Source organism: Canis lupus, chromosome 36, assembly GCF_048164855.1.
Source record: "Canis lupus baileyi chromosome 36, mCanLup2.hap1, whole genome shotgun sequence".
NCBI classification, from domain to species: domain Eukaryota; kingdom Metazoa; phylum Chordata; class Mammalia; order Carnivora; family Canidae; genus Canis; species Canis lupus.
The window spans coordinates 972,443-980,749 of NC_132873.1; the positions used below are offsets into that span (position 1 = coordinate 972,443).

The following is an 8,307-nucleotide window of genomic DNA, read 5'->3' on the forward strand; positions in this document are numbered from 1 at the left end:
TATATATATGTGTGTGTGTGTGTGTGTATGTGTCTACAAACACACACACACACACACACATTTTAAAGGCTTTATTTTTAAGTAATCTCAACACCCAACATAGGGCTTGAATTCAGGACCCTTGAGACCAAGAAATACATGCTCCTCTGACTGAGCCAGCCAGGTGCCCTTATTTTAAAGATTTTCCAGATTCTATAGATTAAGGACTCAGGTATCTTGGGGGGCTACTATTCAGCTTGTTATACTGGGTGATGGGCACATGGTAATTCATTATCTTATTCCCTGTACTGAGGCATAGTTTGGAAAATTTTCTAATTAAAAAGAAAAAATACGTTTGTCCAATGTGTAGACTTGTGCAAGATCATTGATTTAGATGGGATCTCAGAACCCATAACACAGATCTTTCTTCTGACAAACTAAATTGTGTGCCATTCACTTATCAAATACCACTTATCAAGCTGCAAGGCTTGGGGAGTTAGTGACCTATAAGAATGCTTTCTTCTTACAGAGCTATTTCATTTATCATGACTTCTATAAACCTGGAGGCCCAGGTTTCTAGTGATTGGAGGGGAGATAGCTGCCAGTGGAAACTCATGTTACCGACCGTTACCTGGTTACCAATGCCAAGAGACTGGGAGCCTCCTGCTGACTTCTGGAACACAGATTTTGTAGACATGGCCAAACAGTGGGGTCAGTCTCAGGGTTCCTTTTTTTGTAGCTGTTCTTGTTGCTGCTGTTATTCTTCCTTTTTTTAGGCAGTTTAACTCTAACTGCATTCCTTTTTCAGAAGCTGAATATTTGAAAATGCAAATGATAAAAAAGAGGAACTCTAGGTAGATGATGGAGATGGAGTGACTTGCTTGATACAAAGATTTACGTGAAGTTTCTTTTGAATAAACTGTACTCTTCTTGTACTATAATTTCATGTTGAAATTTTAGATTCTCCTGGACATAGTTGAGCAAAATGATATGCCTGTTAATTTTTTTGTATTCCAGTGGAACTTACATGAAAATTAGTCTCCCCGTGGAAGCAGGGATGACCCTTTTGTTAAAATAGTTTATTAGGGGGATCCCTGGGTGGTTCAGCGGTTTAGCGCCTGCCTTTGGCCCGTGGCGTGATCCTGGAGACCTGGGATCGAGTCCCGCATCGGGCTCCTTGCATGGAGCCTGCTTCTCCCTCTGCCTGTGTCTCTGCCTGTCTCTCTCTCATTCTCTCTCTCTCTCTCTCTCTCACTCTGTGTATGTGTGTGTGTGTGTCATGAATAAATAAATACAATCTTAAAAAAATAGTTCATCAGTGGTAACCAGTATCTTATAGTTTCAGCCTGCAGTGGCAGAGCGAGAAGCAAGAATATGAGGTCTATTTTTGCCTCAATAGCTTATTCTTGCTTCCTACATTTTGTTTTTGTCAGTTGAAAGATATATCTTTAGCTTACTTGCTTATAATTATAAACTGTTCATTGCATGAAGTCAAGCAAATAGAATGGAGTTTAAAAAGTGTCTCTGAAGGTTATGAAAAAAACCCCCATGTAATGTCAAAGTCTTTTATTCTCATTTAAATAAGAAGTAAAGATTGCTCCTTACAACCTTGAGAATGTGATTAGTGTCAGTGAAATGATACATTTATTATATGAGGCATAATTCTTGGGACTGCTTATTATGACAGACCAATAATTACTACAGGTTCCACCAGCCTCTTTCTAGCTGTGACTCAACAAAAGTGATTTTGGATTCTAAGTGGCTTCACTTTTGGTGGTAAGGTAACTGTTTCAGTGTAAGAGAGGGGGAAAAAATCTTTTTTCTTTCTGTTCTTCTGGATTCTTCAGCTGGGGCCCTGGAAAATTAGACCAGCGACAGATAGGTCAGCAAAAAAGAAAACAAAGAGAAGTTTCTTAGCATGTATGTTGCACACACGCATGGCAGCACCCAGACATGAGGAACTCAAAGGGATGGTAGAACTTGGGCTTACACATCATCTAAATGAAAAGCAGTGATGTTTCAGAGAGGCTGACAAGACCAAAGGAAAAGCACTTTAAGTTCCTAGAATGGCACAGTGACTCCACAGTTGTCTAGGACCCAGGCTACTTCCAGTTTTCTGATCTGATACTAATAGAACAAAGACCTCATCTCCTGGTTCAGGATCCACATTCCAGGGAGCACAAAAGGAGGGAGAATGTACTTACACCTCAGTTGTCTCTTAAGGACATTTTTTGGAAGCTTGCACACAGTATTTCCAGTACTCCCTATTGGCTTGAACTTCACCAGCCGGTCCCTGTCCGGCAGTAAGGGTGGCTGGAGCTGCAGTGTTTATTCTGGGCAGCTGCGGACCCAGCTAAAATTCAGGGATTTAATCACCTGAGGATGACGGAGAGAATGGATTATTAGGGGAGAATTTGCAAGTCGGCTATGGTTTCTCAGCAGTGGAATTCCTGAGCCAAGCTCTATTTTTTGTCTTTTGAAACCCTTGTTATATGAAGACAGATTGCCTCCAGATAGGTTCTACACTCAATGCTTCCACGAGTGGCGCACGCGAAAGCCTGCCTCGTTCCCTCCACGCCAACACTGAGTACGATCATCTGAAGTAAGAATCTTTGCCAGCTTGGTGAGAAGAAAAACTATCTCAATTACATTTGCATTACTTTGGTAATCAAAAGAGTGAAACTTTCTCATATCCTAGCTGGTCATTTGTATTTCTTTATTTGTGAATGTCATAAGTCCTTTGTCTACTTTTAAATTCGTATTCAGTTCCTCGTAGAATAAATAGCATTATACGGCTTGAATTGAGTAGGTCAAGGATGAGAGATTTTTCCTTTCAAAAATTGGGATTTAAAAAAAGAAAATCCTAGGTTTATAGGAAATCTTCTTTTGGAAGGAATAGCACTGACAAGTAACTAAATAGTACATTTTTATTTAGAGGGTTTTTTTTTTTTTTGACTGAGGAAACTCAGATTTCAATATGACTTTGTCTGACAGCATGTAAACCATAAAGACTGGAGAAGAGCACAGGTACAATTACCTGTGAGTTTTCTTGACTCCTTGGAAAGAGTTAAATCACTGAGGACTTAGCCCTTTCAGAAACAGGTTATGTTCTGAGTCAGGGTGATAATTTGGTGGTCATGGTTCCGTTCAGTGTATGAGGAAATGGACAAGGCAGGCACTTGAACCTCCTTCACAGCAGTGATGAGGACAGAGACGATCAAGATGAGACTTCGGAAAATGACAAAGATTATTGCCAGTCCCTGCATTTACCTCTCACCGTCATACCGATTATCTGAATTAAACTTTCACCTGTGGCCTGGTATCAACATGCTCCTCAAAAATGCACATTTTTATATTGGAGTTGAGCCTTTGTCAGGCAGCTTATTGCTCTGTTTTGTTTTCCTAAGAGTGTGTTGTGTCTTGTTTGGAGAAATCTGAGCATTTGTAGCCTTTACCTCAGCCACAGGCAGACCTGGGCCAGCAGCACCAACATCCGAGTGGCAATGGCAAGAGCAGGAAGCTCACCCATGACGGGTGGGGGGCATTTGCCCGTTCTCACGAGGATCCCCTGTAGTGCGGTTGACAATAAGATGCCCCAACCTCTTCACGAACCTTGGGTGGCAGTGCACCGCTCCAAGTGAAAGCTGGTTTTTATGGTGAGTATGCACTTAGTAAGGAAAGAAGTTTCTGTCAGCGAGTGAATGACCTTGACAAGTGGAACGGTAATACACAGGGTCACCCCACCTGGAGTTGGGTCCATGTCCATCCCCCACACGAGACTTTCCAGGAGAGAATCCTGACCTAGTTGACATCCGTACTTGCAGATATATGATTAGTGATAGCTGCTTAATAGGGCAACGGTAAGGTAAGTCCCAGCTGCTGAGTTGATAGTGAAGGAACCCATGATTTAGGTGTTTCCGAAGGAGTGAAGGAAAAAGCTCTTGTTTTTTGAGGAGCAAAATTTCCCACCCCATGCCTTTCAAATATCTGACATGTTGCTAAACCATTTATAAGTAATGTCCTTAGGATTTTCCCATGTGGATAAAGACTCTTGATTGGCAATTTTGGCCTCTGCCTACATGTTCCTATTAAAATGAAGAAAGGATTAAAATGACTCAATTAAATTTTCCTGCCAAGCAAAAACATAACCTCCCCCCCCCCAAAAAAAAAACTTCAAAGATATGCTCTGGGTAAAATTTGCTTGAATATTTGAATTTTTCACAGGTGACTTAGTAATCAGCCAGCGTTCCAGGTCTTGTTTCTGTAACTTTGGTATAATCTCATCTGGCCCGATGACACAGAGATGGAACATAGCTAGAAATTGAGGTATTTCTCTCCCTGCCTCTTTTAAAGAGTAAAGCCATGTCTCAGTTGATTAACAGATCAAGAATCACAGAATGTGGTCAATAAGTCTCTGTTGCTACTGATTTCTTGGCATCCTGGCAAAATGCTGTAATTCGCAGTTCCTTTGATTTGCTGTATTTTTAGAAAAGAGAAAATTACAAACTTAAAAGAATTATATTCTATAAATGGATGCAATTAAACCATACTAAATGCATGGACCTATTATTACTGTTATTATTTTATTTTATTTAGAGAAGAAGAACTGAACAAGTTCAGAGACCCATGGCCACTCACAACAGCAAATACCCGATACTGGAAGAGACTTTGGACACCATTCTGGAGATGCTGACCTACCCAGCAAACTTTCCAAAGCTTCCAGCTGCTCTCCCGTAAGTGCGCTGTGAGCGTGTGGGAGGATCTGTGCCGTGACGGTCTTGCTTTACTTGCATTTACATTATTAATGTCCTTTCCTTACGTGAAGGTGACTTTATCTGGAAAGAAAAGAGGACTTCGAACAGGTTGTTTCCTTTGGGATGTTGTTTATGGTGAGTTTTTTTCTATTGCATAAGAAAGGGGATTGGGACCATGAGGAATGTTTCTAAGTCTAGGGAGAGTGATATTGGAGGAACAAAGTCTGAGCACAACAGATAGCTCTCAAAAGGAACAAGAGAGAGTGGGAGCCACCACTGGGGGTCTCAGGCAGCCAAGAGACATCATGAAACACCCACCCTGGAGAAGGAGTGTCAACCAAAGGGGAGGAGGTCTTGAGGATGAAGCTGGCCATGGCCATGAACCAAACAATGGTGAGGTTTTCCATAGAATTTGGCCAACCAAGACATGATGTGGTGTTGGGGCATGTCAAGAACTGAACTACAGTGTATTTGTATTTAGATTTTTTCCCCTCTCCTTGAATAAGAAGGGATTTGTTTTTCTAGAGCTAGGCTGCAGATTTCTGCGATGTGGGTTGAAAAGCTCTTTTTTTGAAAGGAGGGAAATTCTCTGAAAAGTGAATTTGGAGGAAAAAAAGATAATCTACAACTGAAGGATAAGAAATTAGGGCATTTATCTTTACTTCAAAGAACAAAAGGCTAGGGGTAGCAGGAGACTGGCATCCAAAGGCATCCCGTGGCTTTACTCTTCCTGGTACTTGGGTTAGAGAAAAGAAAAGAGGTGGTGACTGCCTAAACATGAACGAGGCACCAGGCCAAATGTGAAAGCAGGGCGAGGTGAAGCTCTGGAGCTGTCAGGGGACCTGTTGGAAGGAATCACACTTTTGCAAGAAGGTTTCACACTAACCACGCTTCATCTGCTGAGCATCTCACATCCACCCTTCCTTTGACGCTCAGACCTCAAATTCTGGTGATAATAAAATCTACCAGCAGGGGATGCTATCTCCTCAAATTTCCTTTCCTGGACGCTAAAGGTCATCTCCAGGCTTGACGTTTTTGCAGAGAAGAGAAGACTAAGTTCATCAAATAACTGAGGTGTCTTGGGCATGGCTCTGTCTGGACTGGGTACTATCCTAATGAGAAGGGAGCCCTAGCTTTCATCCCCACCTGCTCTATTTTATGCCATGAAGGTCTTACCCCAGGCCATCAGGGCTCAAATGTCCCCTGTTGGCCCCAGGAGAAGATCATGGGAATGGGTGAAGAGGCCGCCAGCACCTTTAATGGAAAACCATCTCAACAGAAGCCAATGGAAAGTCAAGACATTTGTTTCCTTTCAATCAAAATCACTTAGCTTTCTATTATGTTTATATATTTTAAATGCTGTTTATAAAGAAGATCTTTCAATGTGAACTCATCAATCACATTTTATCTTCAGACTATATCCTAATATTTGGTTAACTTATTAGCAGTTACATTTTTGCAGACCTTTTCGGTTTGCTTCACATTACCTGTTTGTGCTCATCTGCTTCATATTCCTGCTGATGTTCTTCTAGTGCATCCGTCCCCAGTGGAGCTCGCCGGGGAGACCCAGCCAGGTCAGGCTGGTCCAGGCTGGTCCAGGCAGCAGTGCTGGTGTGAGCCAAGACCTACAGGACCTCGCTCCGCGTGACTGCTTCCACATTTGCCTCCCTGCCTAGGCACCTCCTCACAACCCTGCAGGTCCTCGGATCTTCCTGACCCAGCTGGTCAGGCTGTGACCCCAGCTCCAAGGGCAGAACAAGAGGGACTAGATCTTTCTGGGCGTCCATGAACCCAAGCTCCAATGTAGACCCGCCTGCCTCCCAATACCTACTTCCCCCAACTCCACCAGAGCTGGCATTGATTCAAACTTGGTTCACCCTACAAAACCCACTAGGTCAAAAAGCAATGGACTGAGGTTCAGCAGTGCCAGGCCCCAGCCCAGAGGATCCTTGCCTGGTGGAAACAAGGCTTGCCACCCCAGGCCTCACTCCTGCTGGAGCCCTGCACGTGACCGAATCTCCCAAGGAGTCTAAATGAAGCTTTCTTACCTTTTCTCGTTCCCATTTCCTGTTTCCCCCCCAATGTCAGGGCTGCTTTCTCCATTTACTTCCTTCTGTTTTGTCAGCTTTTCCTCCATTTTGGCTACAAGAGACCCTTGACATACAAAAACAGTGCTTCTCAGCCCTACACAGAGGTGAGACTCTAGGATACTTTAAAAAATAGAGAGAGAGCTTTACGCTCCCCACCTCCCACTCACTGGATTAGACATCAGCATTTCCAGAAAGCTTACCAGCCCATCCAGTGCCCAGCAGGGTGGAGAACCACTGAAGTGAGCAGAGGTTCACGAGGACTGTCGTCTGTGGGAAAAGGAGGCTTAAGTATTCAATAAAGGTACTAAAGGAAGAAAGCAAAGCTGGTGACAGAGTGAATTAAACCTCTTCTCCCCACTGATAAAAACCAGTACAGATATATCTTTTTCTTTGATACTTTTCCCTTTGCTGTTTTTCCTTTTTTTCTTTCCTCTTCCTTGTTGTAGATGGAGAGGAAGGGATGGGATAAACATCAGGTTGGAGGACACTGGGCTAGAAAGGGCTGGAGAGGCCAATGCAAATGGGAAGCTGAGGACTGCAGGCAGTGCGAGCCCTGACCTCCTGGTTGGTCACCAGCCCCCCGCAGGTGGCACAGGAGGGGTGTGCCGGGCCCTGGGCACTTTCACTCTTCCAGGTCTTCCAAAATCTTTCACCTTCAAAATCTGCCCTTTCCTAAAGTCCCCTCTTTCCAGAGCAATTCCATTGTCCTTGTGCTTTCCAAAGAAAAACTTCCTCGCCAAGGATTAATTTCTGCCCAGATGGAAGAATCTTGATCTTTAACAGTTGGTTAAGCATGATCTTTGCCATCTAGGAGGTCCCAGGGGTGTGCTGTGCACAAATGTCCCTCAGTGTTAGTGTGTTTAATTCAGTTAGAGCAGTGCCACCCCGGAGATGGTGAGAGGAGTAGATGTTGGAGAGAATCGGTGATGAGCTGGGTCTACGGTGTGAGAAACGGGCAGGTATCAGGAATAACTCGGGGTCTCCGGCCGATGTGACTGGCACCGACTGGTCCACGTTTCAGAGAAGAGTGCAATTTAAAAAGACACATAGCACCACAGAGGTTAGAAGATGAGTGAGACCATGACCCACGCCTAGTGAGGTCACCTTATCTTAAAAATGACAACAGTTGGGAGACTCTAGTAAGTATCCTCCTTGCCTGGACATATTCTAGGAATTAAGCAGTTAATAGAACATCCCAATTCAGGGTAGTCATAAACCAAAAATGAGTAGAGGAAAAGTTACATTTTAGGATAGAGGTGAAGACACACATCTGTCACCAGATTCTGAACTTGGGTGAGTAAATGTTCCAGGCAAAATCACAGACCAACTACACATGCCCACGGCAAACCCGACGCATGGGATGGAGTGCTCAGTATTACGAAAGTTTGTTTTTATCTAGGTGTGCAGAATGGCTCAAGTCCCGTCCTGTGTCACTGGGAGGGCTGGAGTTAGGTGTGATTAGCGCCACTTACTAAGAGTCTGTC

At 43.6% G+C, this 8,307-nt stretch overlaps 1 long non-coding RNA gene across 1 annotated transcript; it reads right to left on the reverse strand.

The window, feature by feature from the left end:
• Positions 1 to 4,187: 4,187 nt before the first annotated feature.
• Positions 4,188 to 6,766, reverse strand: LOC140625523 (uncharacterized). The gene is made up of 3 exons (XR_012024856.1): positions 6,221 to 6,766; positions 4,678 to 4,814; positions 4,188 to 4,455 (listed from the first exon to the last, which is right to left on the reverse strand). It is a non-coding gene; the product is annotated as an uncharacterized lncRNA (long non-coding RNA).
• Between the last annotated feature and the right edge of the window lie 1,541 nt (positions 6,767 to 8,307).